Here is a 15,349-nt window from a genome sequence, read left to right as displayed (position 1 = left end):
ATTTGCGGTTTCGGTTTTGAAAACCGCTTTTGCGGTTTCGGTTTTGAAAACCGCATGTGCGGTTTCGGTTTTGAAAACCGCTTTTGCGGTTTCGGTTTTGAAAACCGCTTTTGCGGTTTCGGTTTTGAAAACCGCATGTGCGGTTTCGGTTTTGAAAACCGCTTTTGCGGTTTCGGTTTTGAAAACCGCATTTGCGGTTTCGGTTTTGAAAACCGCTTTTGCGGTTTTCGGTTTTCAGAAAACCGGTTTTCTGAAAAACCGAAAACCGCAAATGTCACAAAAATTCAACAGCACTAGTCTGAATCACCAAAAATATTATTACAACACTATTTCTGATATTATTTTAGTTTAGTCGAAATTTCTAAATACACATTCTCCGTAGAATTTTTGCAACTGAGAAAAATAAATAAAAGGTGCGTGCAAGAAATTACACACATTTAAATTATTGATTCACTTAGCCGAGGCACTGCTCTGAGTTTCTAAACTCGCAAAAATTACTATGCTTATAATTTTTAGAGGAGCAACAATGGGTAATTTATGCCCTTCCTTCGTCTTCATGGAACATTTCTATCATTTATGAGTCGGCGTTGAACGTCTATGCTATGTACAGCAGCATAACGAACTCATGGATAAATAAATAATCCGTTTCGACTAGTGATGGGCAAAATGATTCATTTCGGAGAATCGATTCATTTACTCTGATTCACTAAAATGATTCGATCATTTAATTCGTTCATATGAATTGGTTGTCAGCGCATACCCTTCGCGCAAGTGAATTGGTTGGGAATGATCAGTGTTGCCACAGTCCTAGTTCTGGAGTGGGCTGAAAAATAGTACCAAATTGAAACAAAAAGGGCTGAATTCATTATTTTATACCAGGATAATGCATGGCTCTGTAACACAAAACTAAAAGAAGTGAAGTTCCACAACACTCCCCCTCTCCTCTTCCACGAGTCCAAATCAAGAAATTGCTCTTTTTGAAAATTATTTTTTAAAAACATCCAAATAGGAGGACCCCGAACAACCGTCAAGATGAAACTTTTCTCCCACGTAGGAAGTATAACCAAGGCCCCAAATTAAAAGGGAAAACAGGTACCACCTTCGATATGTATTGTAAGGAAACCAAATGCGCCTTTATTTCAAAGTGATCAATAAACCAAAAGAACGGTATTGTGCCCATATATGAAAAATACATAACACGAGGAACAAATCAATCATCTCCGAGTTCGTGTGTAAATAGTACGTTATAATAAAATATTAAAATATAAATTATTGCACCTTATTCTCTCCTATTTCAGACAGGAGGAGGATCATAGACTGTAAGAAGAATATAAGGTGAGTAAACTGACAGTTTTGACTGACAGTTCTAGAAATGTGACAACTATGTGTTATATGGTGCTGAATTGCGTAGAATTGTGCCAACTTTTTCACAAAAGGGGCTGAAAATGCCAGTGTGGTACCAACGGGCCGATGAATGACAAAAAGGGCTGAATTTGGTACAATTGTACCAAGTGTGGCAACACTGGGAATGATTCACTCATTGAATCAGTTAGGTTTCTGCGCATTCCCTTCGCGCAAGTGAATTGGTTGGGAATGATTCGCTCATTGAATCAGTTAGATTTCCGCGCATGCATTTTGCGCAGGAGAATTATTCGATCATACGAATCGTTTGTCTGCTGCAACTCAAATGAATTGCTTAGCTTGTGACGAAATACAATCTCTCTCTTTCTCTTGTCAACCACCTTTGCCATGTGACACGGGCAGCATTGCATTGAGGTCACAGCAGCTCTGAAACATGTTTCAAGCTTCATTGTCACTACGAAGTTAGCATATGCCCTTCCTCCCTCGCATTCTTAATTGTTTCAGAAACTAGTATTTGCGTCGGAGCGGTCAAAACTTGAAAGTGTTGCAATCTTCATTTTTTATTACCAAGTTCAATTTCCGAGAAAACATGCTTTGTTCAAAGTGATCCATCAGAAGCCCGTATACCGTAAATCAAATTTAGCCCTTTAAACCAGAACGTTATACAGAAAAGTTAAATTGATGCAAAAACTAGAATTTTATTAGGTAGCGCATTTTATTCGTTTCTGCGTAAATGATCTGCTTCTTGCTGCAAGCACCAAATATCTCCCATTACCATTTTACTGTTCGAAAAATTTCAAACTCAAGTGCCCTAGTATTGCACCATGACAAGCATGAAGTATACGTGGACCAGATATACTTCCATCGAGGTACGCATCGTTAACAGCGAACGTTAAAAAAAAAAAAAAAAAACTGTAGAGTAGGCCAGGCCCGTATTCACGGGGGGCAATGGGCCGCCCCCCTAAATTTTTACTGCTCCCCCTAGGTTTTCACGGTAGGCTTGCAAATGAATTATAGTGATGAACTATCAGATGATTTGATCGCCGCCCTAACTTCTACCTGGCCCCCCTAAAATTCTGAAATGGCTACGAGCCTGGAGCAGGCCCGTAATTAGGGAGGGCCACCAGCCAGGAGTCTTAATATTCCCTGTGGGCAACTGAAGCCCCCGCGATTACCTTGAACTTCACCTGAAACTTTTAGTTGTTTCTTTAGATAAATATGTCTTAAAAATAACCAGTCAAGAATAAAGACGAAAAGGGTCAAGTGAATCGGGCTAGGTACAGGCCTGATTTATGAACTTTCTCCGAGATAATTTTAGAACAACTGTCTTTCTATCTCTATCTTTTTTTATATTGTATTATTATGGATAGAGATATAGAACCCTAAGGTGGATGTGTAATTTTCATGTTTTTACTTGTAAATACTAATAGCACTATACGATAGTGTGCTCATTTCTGGTATGTAGCTTCTCACATTTTCTTATCCCGAGTCTTACGATCTCTGTAAAGGATAAACCGTGTTCATGAATACTAGCGCAAATCCTGGGGGGATGAGGGGGACATGTTCCCTCCAATGTTGGAACTGCAAGAGACTGTCCCCCAATAATCCGATTTGAAATGTAATTTTTAGGGAAATATGTGATGATTTGTGTCCTATTGCCACAAAGGAAAGTGAGATGAAATTGATGTCCCCCCAGAATAAACCTCAAATTTGCACGCCTCCCAATGTTGAAGACAACTCTTCTACCTGATCCTCCGCAGGATTGTTTTTTAACTTCATAAATATTTTGAGCATCGCTTAACAACAACAACAACAAAAAGTCTTACTTGTCCCCCCAATGTTCAAGACAGATTTGCGCCGCTGTTCATGAATATATATTTTCAGGAGGGATGGAGCCGTAATAATCGGCGATGTAAGTCGGGGATCCTGTCCCCGCTATTTGAAGTTCTTATTATTTATTAGGCCTACTGATTTGTTAAATTACCGTTATTAATTTTTCGCATGTGAGATTTGTACATATAAAATTTCAGATTAGAAGCAAATTTCTTTTCATGTTCTCCCATTTATAAAGTGCAAGTGATTTTCAAGAAGAAAAATTCATTAAAACGACAAAAATAGTTCGCAGTGTACAATACACAATATCTTGCACATGGCCAGATTAGGCTGGGCGCTTGAATGAAGAATAGCAAATACAACGTAAGCCACTGAAGTGACCACGAAATCGATCAATATATAATTATGATAATTACTAAAATTTTAGGTCTAATACGTCTTTGTTGAAATCGAAATATCTAGAAGATGGTGTTACCCACGAGACTAGAAATTTTTCATCTCGTCTCGATTTTTGTCTACAAAACGAGAGGAGAAGTACTGTATATTTTCAAATTCAAGACGAGACGAGAAACATGACATCTCGATAAACAAAAACGAGACGAGAGGAGACATTTCTCAAGTATCGTCAACAATACTATTTCACCCAAGTGTAAGACCTCAAACACTGTTTTAATGTTACAGGATTCGTAATATAAAAACTATAAATTGATAAAGTGATTGCACGAATACAATGAAGAGTATTTATCAAAGAGGTAGATTTGGATTTGGAATGTAGATTCAGAAATTGCCTACACTAAAGAGATTTGGAAATGTAGATTCAGAAATTGCCTACACTGAAAGTACACTTTTGGACCCTCGATTTAAAAAAACAGGCATTTAAATCTAAGCTTACTTTCCAGAGTACGTACAGAAGTGTATCAGAAAGAGCAAGCAAGGTGAAAATTTCGAACCAAGAAGATGAGCCCATTCGGAAAAGACCCGTACCACCTTCATCTTCAATATGGGCGGACTTCGATGAAGAAGTTTGACAGCTTTTGAACTCTGAAAATCCAACTGCAGCTGGAATTATTGAGCTCGACAAGTACCTAGATGAGCCATTAATTATTCGTACGGATGATCCACTTGTGTGGTGGAAGAGAAAACAATTTGCATATCCTCGTCTTTTTCAAGTAATGAAGAGAAGATTAGCTATTCCGCCAAGTTCTGTTCCATGTGAACGAGTATTTTCGAAAACTGGACAAATACTTACTGAAAGACGAAATAGGTTGTCTTCTCAGAAAGTATCCATGCTCGTGTTTCTTCACGTAAATATGTAAAATCTGTGATGTACAGTGTAAATAGTGTTTTGTGTAAATATTTTAGTGCTGCTTAAATATACTGCTTAAATGCTGAATCTGTTTTAAGTTCAGTGTGGTGTTTCCAGTTATCATAGATATAAATGATAAGACCACTTCGTGTAGCAAGTGCACTTAAAAGTGATGAGAAATAAGCCTATTTTATATAGCGCACATTACCTTAATAATCGCTCAAGAGCATATTAAAACCAACAGTAAAATTACATTATACATGAGCGAGCAACACTGTCACTACTTGCGGATCCTGAGATAGCGAACAGTACAGAGATCGTGGCAAGCAGCAGGTAAGTTTATTTTAAAATTACTTTGTTTCCAGTAACGCGACTCCCATCCTTTCAGTTTCCACGTCGTCTGTTTATGTACACCGCATAGGGGAAGGATGGACGTCTAGCCTGAGGCTACCTTGTCCAATGACTATATTTGTTTATTTTGTGTGTATATATGACTCTTCATTGTATTGTGCGAAGCGGACCCCTGTTAAGATAGTGCGGTAGCACACCTTTCCTTCGTTTCTCTCTCTCTTCTCCCACAACCCTTGTTTTGATGGCATCTGCAAAAGCAACACTACCAATTCGCTCACTGCAATTTGATTCATAATTCTTACATTTCGATCTCAGCGAACAATTCAGTGAAAAGTAGAAATGATTCATTTGAAGAATCGATTCATTTCTGGAAAGAATCATAATTCATTTGATTCACAGCATGATTCGTTCATAATGATCGAATCGTTCATGATCGACACAACACTAGTTTCGACAAACTTTTACTTTGGTTATTTCATTCAGTGACCCGATCCGTAGAGAACTGCTTCTTCGGAGCAGTTTCTTACAATTACAATCGAATAGAAATCAGGAGGGATTCAAATCTCTGGCTTGTAAATTTTCGGGGGGGAGGCGCATAAAAAAAATGATTTAAATGGTACTACCTAGCCCAACCTACTTATTATCTTTGATTCCATTTGTTACTTTTCTGCTTACTTTCACGGACCCCCTGAATTATACCAAGGACTCTGTTGTAATCGTTTCACAATCTGAACATTATATTCCAAATAAATATAATTATTATTATTTATATGTTGTTCTGTAGTTAGTAAATAAATTAAATTAGAATAAAATATTGAATATTTTGTATTTCTAAATACTGGAGATACGCGTCCCTCCTACCAGTGACGCCCGTGATTAAAGTGCTTATAGAACTATGCTAACTTTCTATCTTAACACAGTAACACAGTTCTAGATTTATCTAACCTTGAAGTAAGCAATATATCATATAACAACAGGAAACCTACAGCAAGAACCACCATATTTCTCGTCTGCTATAAAGGACACACAATAGACAATAGTAAAACAGAAGCTAATTACCAAGTCACGAAAGTCAAAGTAGGAAAACACACAAAAGAAAATGAATGAAAAATATGAATCACATATTAGGTTATATACATAAGGGAGCAACCTCACGTAGCCCTCAACAATTAAGATTTTAAAAAAAGTACTAAAACTAATACGAATATCTCACATAATTATATACTTGAAAGGAAATACGGCCCCGAACCTTCCGCTTATAATAATAAAAAATACAAATGAATACCTGAAATTTTAACGTGGTTAATAAAGCTCAGCAGCTTGATTCATAAATAAATATTTTCCACCAATATTATTACTAGAAAAGAATACAATATCCTACGCTATAAATACTAGTTGAACTACAGCACCATTCCTTCTTAACTATATGTACGCCCAACCACAAAAGTATCTCCCCCTATAAGTGCTCTAATTCCATTACTGGGGGCCAGATTATTTGCAGTTGAGAGAACACCTCGACAGTTGCAACACAACTGATACATAACTTTTCTTGGCAGTGAGAGCAGTTGGTAGCACTGAGTCAAGTCTTTATGCAAGTAAAATTGTGAGTAGATGACGCACGAAACATTTCTCTATTCTGAGATCAATCTCTCTGGTTCAGAGGGTGTTGTCCAATGAACATCATATGTTAATTTCAGTGTTGCTGTGTATGCATGGGCGCCCATCAGGGGGGAAAGGTAGAGCGCTCGCCCCCGTTAGAGGAAATTGTTCTTGGGAATATCGGAAACCCAATTAAATTTTTACATTAGTTAGAGCCAAATTTGAAACTATTTTTGAAACGTCGCTTTATTTGCCCTCCCTTGGAAACGACAACATGGGCGCCCTTGTGTGAATGTAATGTATTACTTCATTATATACTGTATATTCAAAGAAATAAAAACACTGATCACACGTGAATCAGAAAATGCTTGAAAGTAGACGAAAATATCCAATCTAGAACAACTGCCGGAAAAAAGTTTGTAAATCACAGTCTCCATTGAGAGACCTTCTCCAATTCTCCTTATTCCAACATATTTTTCTTTCTAGAGAAGAGAAGATCTTGCTTGTCACGCTGAGTATGTATTGAAATTGAAATTGGAAGAGGAACACTTGATAAAGTTTCAGCCTCGCCGGGATTCGAACCCCTGTGCCGAATAGAAGTTGAATGCGCTAACCACTCACCTACCGCGCCACTTAACCTTCCACCAAAACTAATACCTAGTTTAAATCGATTCATGAAAAATATAAACAAGATACTCAAATATAACAAAAACAAACAAATATAAGCAAAACATAATTAAAAATATATAAAGATAATATAAGCAATTTGTGTGCGCGTCGTAATGACTTACTCGAGATTTTCCTGTTTAACTCAAAAACAAGTTATATAGATATTGTTCAATGAGGAAAAAATCACGAAATGTTCTTTAACTTGAGGCTACGTCATCGGCAGAGCTGAAACTTGTGGGGACAACTTCCCCCCGGAGAAGGCCCCCGCCATTCAATGAGGTCCATTTTGTGACAAAATTTTCTTACTCCACATACGATACGAGGATGAAATTAGGAACGAAGCATCAAATAGGGTCGCTACATTACATAATCAAAACACCAAACAAAACGTAAATACTACAAAAATCAGTCGTTGACCTATTTCCGTAATATTTATTCGTATGGCTTTGAGATTTATCAATATTGTCCCCTTAATAATTTTGTCATGTACGGAATGGGCCCAGGGAGTAACTAACGGACACAGAAAGATTAAGAGAAAGTTGGAAAGAGGGAGCCCAATAATTAGCAAACAAGTTTTTTTAGGGGGCCCAAAAAAGCTTATTAATGCTATTAATGCTAAGTTACGTCGCTGGTCATCTGTTGCACGGATGGTCCCGATTTACATTACATTTCGTCTTTACCATAACTTCTAATTTCCAAACAAGAAAAAACGAGAGAAATTATTTTTACATTCTTTGAATTGTAACAGCATGTGTAGAAATAGACAGATCTATGTGTATGTTCCATAACTACTAGTTTATTTTCTTATATTCATATGAGGAGTTTGTGGCAAATTGAGCCGGTGAGTAGTAGTGGCCCCGTTATATTGAGTCGAGTCAACAAAAATTTAAGTGACGTCATAGGTCAAAGCTCAATGTCCTTGGCCCGGGGTCAGTGACTTAGGGTTACATAGGACTATCCCCTCCAGATTTTGGCAGGGGCATAACGGAATTCCATGGTGTATAGTGGATTGCCGAAGACTGGCTGATTACGGCCTGTAGTAATACACACTTTACAGCCGTGATAAAAACAGCCGGCATGCTCATAGACGTGCTCCTCTAACGTCTCAGGATTCTGGTAGTAGCCATCAACATGGAATCCCGCAATTAACACTTCTTTCTGTCGAGCCGCATTTAAGATTTGTTTTCCTTCGGTTTTTTCAATGTAGGCCAGCCATTGCATTGCAGCGATCGATGGCGTACTTCTCCATCGATAACCATGTGCCGGTAGAATTCCAATGGTATTGGGCTTGAGGAAATTCCGGCGGAATACTAAATTGGAAGCATTTGCAATCGTTATCGTCTCCAAGAAGGAATTCACTTTGGTTTCTGCTTCAAATGACGCCATAAACGAAACACATGCTTGTCGCAGTACATTGACGTCTTGAATACGACAGTTGATAATTTCCTTCTGGAAATCAAACGTGTCATTACGATGTTCGTTATACCACTGCATGAACTTGTTCCTGTCTTCGACGGACATTTCATTTGCACCATAATACTTCGTTTCTGGAAGTGGTCCAATATATGATTGATTTTCTTTGGTTTTGAAGAAATGCGGGAAGTAGTCTTTTGTTGTGGGAAAATTGAACGCTTTTGACAATTTGCTTAATGCCATAGGCAGGAAGTTCAAAAAGTCAATGAACGTCAGTTTACTCAAGGTTAAACTCAGTATCTTGGTCTCATTTAATATGACGTCATGTCTCCATTGACATTGTTCTACCATGATCTTTAGAACAAAATGCCCATCGTAGCCCTTCGAATTGTGAGCGGGACAGAAAATCCTATTTATATTTTGACGAAGTTCCCGCATGTACTGGAGAAAATCATAAACTGGATCGTCTCCTTGGAAAATTTGTTGGCACTGTCCACACGTACTTCAAGACTGCTGGATATTATCGTTTTCAATACACATATAACATACTTGTTGTGCAACCAATAAATTCGGAAGTGTACAAACATATTATCGCCAATGTTCTTGTCCTGCATGGATTCTATATCGTAGAAAATCAATAAGGCTTTCTTTGCGTGCATGACAGAAGGAACATCAGGTTTCAAGCATTGTCGATCGGGAAGCATGAAACATTGATGCGATCCTGGAACAACCTTCTTCTTATATACATTACAAAATATCTCATTACAGTCATGAATGCGTTGTCCACTTCGTGCAAAACAATATACTCTGTAACATTTAGTACATTGCTTCACCATTTTACATACAGGTTCCCCTTGATGATATACAATATTACGATGATTGTTAAAACATTCTTCGCCGTAAAATTGACAATTGCAGTCGTAGCACAATATCGACGTTTGGTTCTTGTCGCATAGTGGTCTCAGTAGACATTTTGAGCATGTTACAGGACAATTTTCCACATGTCCGTTATGCTGACCATACTTTTTATGGCACGCTTCACAGTAGAACTTGGTTGCAAAACAAGCAGTTAAAGATTGGATAATGTCAAAATGTCCAGCCAAACAAATCAAATTTATGGGAGTGCGATTTTCATCGTTGGGGCCCCTGATATATAATGTCGTGGCCTGGGAAACTAGTATAGACTGTAATTTTATATTCTTTGAGGTATGATTCCAATTGGTGTATTTCATTTATACTGGCACCATGATCCAAATTGACTCCTGCATTTGCACATAACGCATTCTCTTCATCGTTCACAACACATTTCGATTGATCTTTATACCGCTTATGTCGCTTCATATCTACATTCTTGTATTTTTTTCAGGCCAATAGCAATAACAAGTTCGTACGCCAGACACCTTGAATATTGATTTTTCACGCGTACAATCCCTCACTTGCTACGTAATAGTTCTTCTTTTTCCAGTACTCCTTGCCGCAAACCGCCATAGCCACGTGGAACATCCACACGATAAAATGAACGGTCAATGGTTCGTGCAGGAGAAATGAACTGTTACTTTGTAAAACTCTTTCAAACAAGGCCCACATCGTCTCCAATGTCAGGTTTCGGGCTTGGCGAAAACTCACCCAAAGTGCCTTATTGCTGTTGCGTGACGATATTAGCGATAAACCAACAATCGCCTCATCGTGGACAATGGCTAATAAGTGGTCCAGCATTGCTTGGAAACTGTTATGCACGTACTACATAATATCGGTTCCTACAGGTGTTGCGTTGGATTGAATTTCGAGCATTCTTCCCTGAATGTTAAATCGTCTATAATGACGAGTGATTTCATTACGAACAGTAAAACCCGATTTGGCCATGGTTAAAAAGAAGAAGACAAACAAACATTTACAACTACGATAAAATATTTAAGGGGAAAAGGGAATTGAGCAGCGTGAATTTACTGCAAAAAAGAGAAAGAAACTCTTAACCACCTGATAAGCAGGAAATCATAACGTTTATGATAAATTCTTGACAAAGTAATTCGTGTAAAGGTCCTGAGTTTGATTCCCATTGAGCACAGAATCCCATTATTAAAGAACACGTAATAGAAATCAAAGTTTTTTAAAGTAATTATGTTACTGAAATGAGTGTTTTATTGCTGTCATACTAAAAATCAAACTCGAGCCCATTACATAAGCATATAACTGGTCTACGGCTCTGTAGTGATAAAAAAGAATGCATGAAGTGAATGAATGTTTGAACAGTGGTTAGATGTGACAAAGTACGTTTAAGCATTTTTTCCCTCGACTTTAAAATGATGCGTTTGCAAGTTGAGGAGAACCATCAAACATTAACTTTACGCATATGTAATTGTCAAAACAAAATCTGTATAGCGTAAATTTTTAACCAAATAATCATGCACTCTTTTTTTCATCATGGCTAAGCAGTTAGCGTACATGCTTCTAACGTGCAAGGCCCTGTTCCAATCCCCGGTGAGTTTCCTTTCCACGGTGGGGGCGCTGTCAAACCTTTTCTGAAATTTATTATTCTCATGCGTTATCATACATTCTTTTCAAAACTAAGCTAAATGATTAGCGTACACACCTCTGGCCCTGGTTCAATCCCGGGAGGTTGCTCGAATATCATATTAAGCTGAAGGAACGCTAAATTAAAATAATGGTTTCAAAGGGTATCGAACAATACTATTCTCAGGCATAAATTTAGAAATTTTGTAATGCATTCTTTTCAAAACTAAGCTAAATGGCTAGCGCACACATTTTTATCCATGGTTCAATTCCCGGAGTTCACATTCAACATTAAGCTAAAGGGACGCTAAACCAAAATAAGCAAACCATATCATTCCTCGTGCTTAGTTTTAATGTGTGGGGTTCCTGATTCGATCTCGTCAGTTTATTCGGGGTGCTCCCACTTTCCCATTCCACTAATTTCTCCATAGCCTAAATATTTCGTACTAAAATAAAACAGTGTATTCGTGATCCGCATGTGTAATTCCCACAAATTAAATAAAAATGATTTTTGAATCTTGTGTGAAAAATAAAATCTCACTGAACTTACCTCAAATTCAATGAACAAAAAGTCGCCGCAGTAAAGCTTAAATAAAGACACTTTTAAAAAGCAGACCTTCTTCATTTGACAGCTGAGAGCGGTGTAGGATTTGAAAAATGAAATTTGGATTTTTATTTAGGTCGCTGAGAAAACGTCGTCATCATCAACCAATCAAAAAAGAGGAAATTCTTTAAATGGCATCACACCGATCCAATCATAACGCTGCTTTTGTCATGAATCACGAACCAAAACGATGTGTAAAAATCGATCGTGACGTTATTCACGTTTCTCAATAGTTAGAATATGTAGTATCGCAATTCCGATCATGCCAAATACTTTCTACCTGGACCACCTTTCGTAACTGTGACGACATTTCATTTTTCTCATATTCCATACGAGAATGTCAATGTTTGCATTTTTCAATGAATCATGCTGACACGTTCGTAGTAAAACAAAAGTAATATGATATAACATCCGCTCATGTTTGCATGGCTTCTACACCCTCCATTCCAAAAGAAACCGAACTTTTGAAAACAATAGTACCACTAGTGCCATATGTTGTAATATTTTACCGGTAGATGGCGTAGTCCCTCATTGACAACTGGTATAAATGTCATGGCATTTGGATGCACGGCAACAAAGTTATTGCGTTTCAATTGTCAGTGTGTTGTGTACATCGGTCGGAAAATGATTTTCAAACAACGAGCTGCAATTGAGTTTTGTGTTAAACTGGGTAAAACTTTTAGTGAAACGCACCAAATGCTACAAAATGCATATGGTGATGAGTGTCTATCCCGTACGCAAGTTTACGAGTGGTTCAGGCGATTCAAATCGGGTAGAGAGACGCTGGATGATGACGAAAGATCAGGCCGTCCCAGAACCGGATTATCGGAAGAAAACATCGAAAAAGTGCATGAATTCATCAAACATAACAAAACATCGTCGGTGAAAGTTATTGAAATGGAATTAGGCATTCCTCAAACAACAGCATGCCGCATTTTGACCGAAGTTTTGGGCCTTAAGAAGGTTAATTCGCGGTTTGTACCACACAAACTCACCGAAGACCAAAAAGTTGATCGAATTGCGCATTGCAAAGACATCGTTAAAAGTGCTCGGGAGGATCGAAACTTCTTGAAATCGATTGTAACTGGTGACGAGACGTGGTGTTTTGAATATGAGCCCGAAACAAAGCGGCAAAGTGCTGAATAAAGAGCGCCGGATGAAGGAACACCCAAAAAAAATCGCTTGGTGAAGTCAAAAGTTAAGGTGATGCTGATTTGTTTTTACGATTCAAAAGGAATTATCCACAAAGAATTTGTTCAGCCCGGCCAGACAGTCACTGGAGAGTTTTACTTGGGCGTCATGAAGCGTTTGCTGGCAAGAATTCGTCGTATTCGGCCCGAATATCGCGAAATCGGCAGTTGGACTCTTTTGGACGATAATGCAAACATCACATCGTTCGCGACTTGTAACTGAATTTTTGGTCAAAAATCACATTATTCGGTTGCATCATCCGCCTTATTCACCAGATCTCGCTCGTGCAATTTCTATCTGTTCCCGAAACTGCATTTGGCAATGAAAGGAAAGTGGCACGCATCGATTGATGCCATTGAGAAGGCGACGACCGCCGTCCTAAAGACCATTCCAATAAAGGACATGGAGAAGTCGTTTGACAACTTGTTGGAGCGTGCAAATATGTGTATCGATGCAGAAGGGGAATACATTGATTAATAAAAATGATTTGTTCCAAAATTTACATTGCTTTTTTTTTAAATGTTCGGTTTCTTTTGGAATGGAGGGTGTATGTCAACACATAAAGTAGTCTATCAGCATTTAATTTTAATCCACGAACGAAAACGTTATTTTCTATTGCACATCATAAAGTATTTCAGGGACCATGGTTCGAAACCCACCAAGCACGATTAAAATGAATTTATTCATAGCTAAGCGATTAGGATACACGTCTTTGGTTTGGAAAACCTAAGTTCGATTCCTGGAGAAACATTTCTTAGGTTTCTCCTTTTTTAGTTTTTAAATCTTGGTTTAAATTTCTAGTTTGAAAATTTTGAAAGTTTAGTTCGAGAAATAGTTTGATTTGAAAATTTTTAGATGTGTTTTACATCTTTAGTTCGAAACTTGTTTTTTAAAAATTGGTTTAGTTCGAAATTTTTTGTTTCAATTTTTTTGGTCAAAAAATTTGTTTTGAAAATTTGTAGTTTAAAAAAATTTTGCCCGAAAATTTTTTGATTTGAAAAATTAGCTCGACAAATTTTCTGTTTCAATTTTCTAGTTCGAAAATTTTTGGATTGAAACATTTTGTTTAAAATTTTTTCGTTTCAAATTTTTTTAGTTCGAAAAAATTTTAATTTTGAATTTTTTAGTTCGAAAAATTTTTAGTTTAAAATTTCTTGCACTCTGCGGAACCGTTCCGAAAAGAATCGGAGCAGTTTAGGTAAGAAAAATCTGGCAATACCTTCCGTTAATAAAGAGCTTACTGAGCGTTTAAAAAATCGCTTAAACTCACAACAATGTGTTATAAGAAATCTACAAGCGACAAAGATGGACCTCTCTATCAACATTGTTAAAATAAATGTGTCCTTTCAGAGACAGGCTACTAATACAGGGACAGGATCTCCATACGTTAACATATAAGGCGGGCTGTCTCTCCATCAAGGTAAGAAAGCCGGTAATCACCAAAGTACACATCTTACTCATAAAATGAAACAAACTTCAAAATCAGAGTGAGGGATTTCCCCACGTTATACCTTGTATTCTGTTCACCGTGTGGTGGGTCTAAAATCATGTGACATCTACCCTCCAATCAGTATCGTAGTACCAAAGTACACATCAGAGAGGACACCCTAATTTCAAAAATCCTAGGACCTAAGATCAAGTGACCTCTATCAGCCAATCAGAATCAAGGTACCAAAGCACTCATCTTACCCGTAAAAGGAAACGAGTTTCAAAAATCCCGAATGATCGATTTCCCCGCAAGGGTAAAACATGACGTCATACCATGTGACCTGTTCACCGTGTAGCGGGTCTAAGATCATTTAATCTCTATCAGCCACTCAGAATCGAGGTAGCAAAGTACTCATCAAAGAAGATACCCAAATTTCAAAAATCCCAGGATCTAAGATCATATGACCTCTATCAACCAATCAAAATCAAGATACCAAACCACTCATCTTACCCATAAAATGGAACGAATTTTAAAATAAGTCCCAGAGCCTAAGATCACGTGGCCTCTATCAACCAATCATCATCGTGGTACCAAAGCATTCATCTTACCCGCAAAAGGGAACGAATTTCAAAATCCAAAGTTAGGGATTTCCTCCGCAGGGTGACGCATGACGTCATAGCACGTTACCTGGAAATTTGAATTTCGCGCGTGGACGGGGCCAGAGAAAAAATTGCTGACTCGGTTCGTCATACGGGGGTCCCTGCTACTCATGTTGTACAATATGCATGACACATTTCTCAAAATAGTACTTCTTCAGGAATATACTTTTTTGTTGCACACTTCCACTGCATGTTTAAAACACTGGAACACATTGATGAATTTGGTCCATACCTTTTGCGTTAGATACACCATGTTGCGGGCTTCATGCAATGTACTCCTTTTACGTAACAGCACCATCTTCTTCTCGAGGACTGTACGTAGCACAACTTCATGATTGGAGCCTAATGATTTGACTATGGACACATTTAACTCATCGTGAAAGTAATCATTCATTCGGTCGATTAGTGAACATAATATTTGC

Source organism: Thermobia domestica, chromosome 7 (genome assembly GCF_964235325.1).
Source record: "Thermobia domestica chromosome 7, izTheDome1.hap1.1, whole genome shotgun sequence".
Lineage (NCBI taxonomy): Eukaryota > Metazoa > Arthropoda > Insecta > Zygentoma > Lepismatidae > Thermobia > Thermobia domestica.
The sequence above is the reverse complement of the archived record's forward strand: the minus strand, read 5'-3'. Positions refer to the sequence as shown.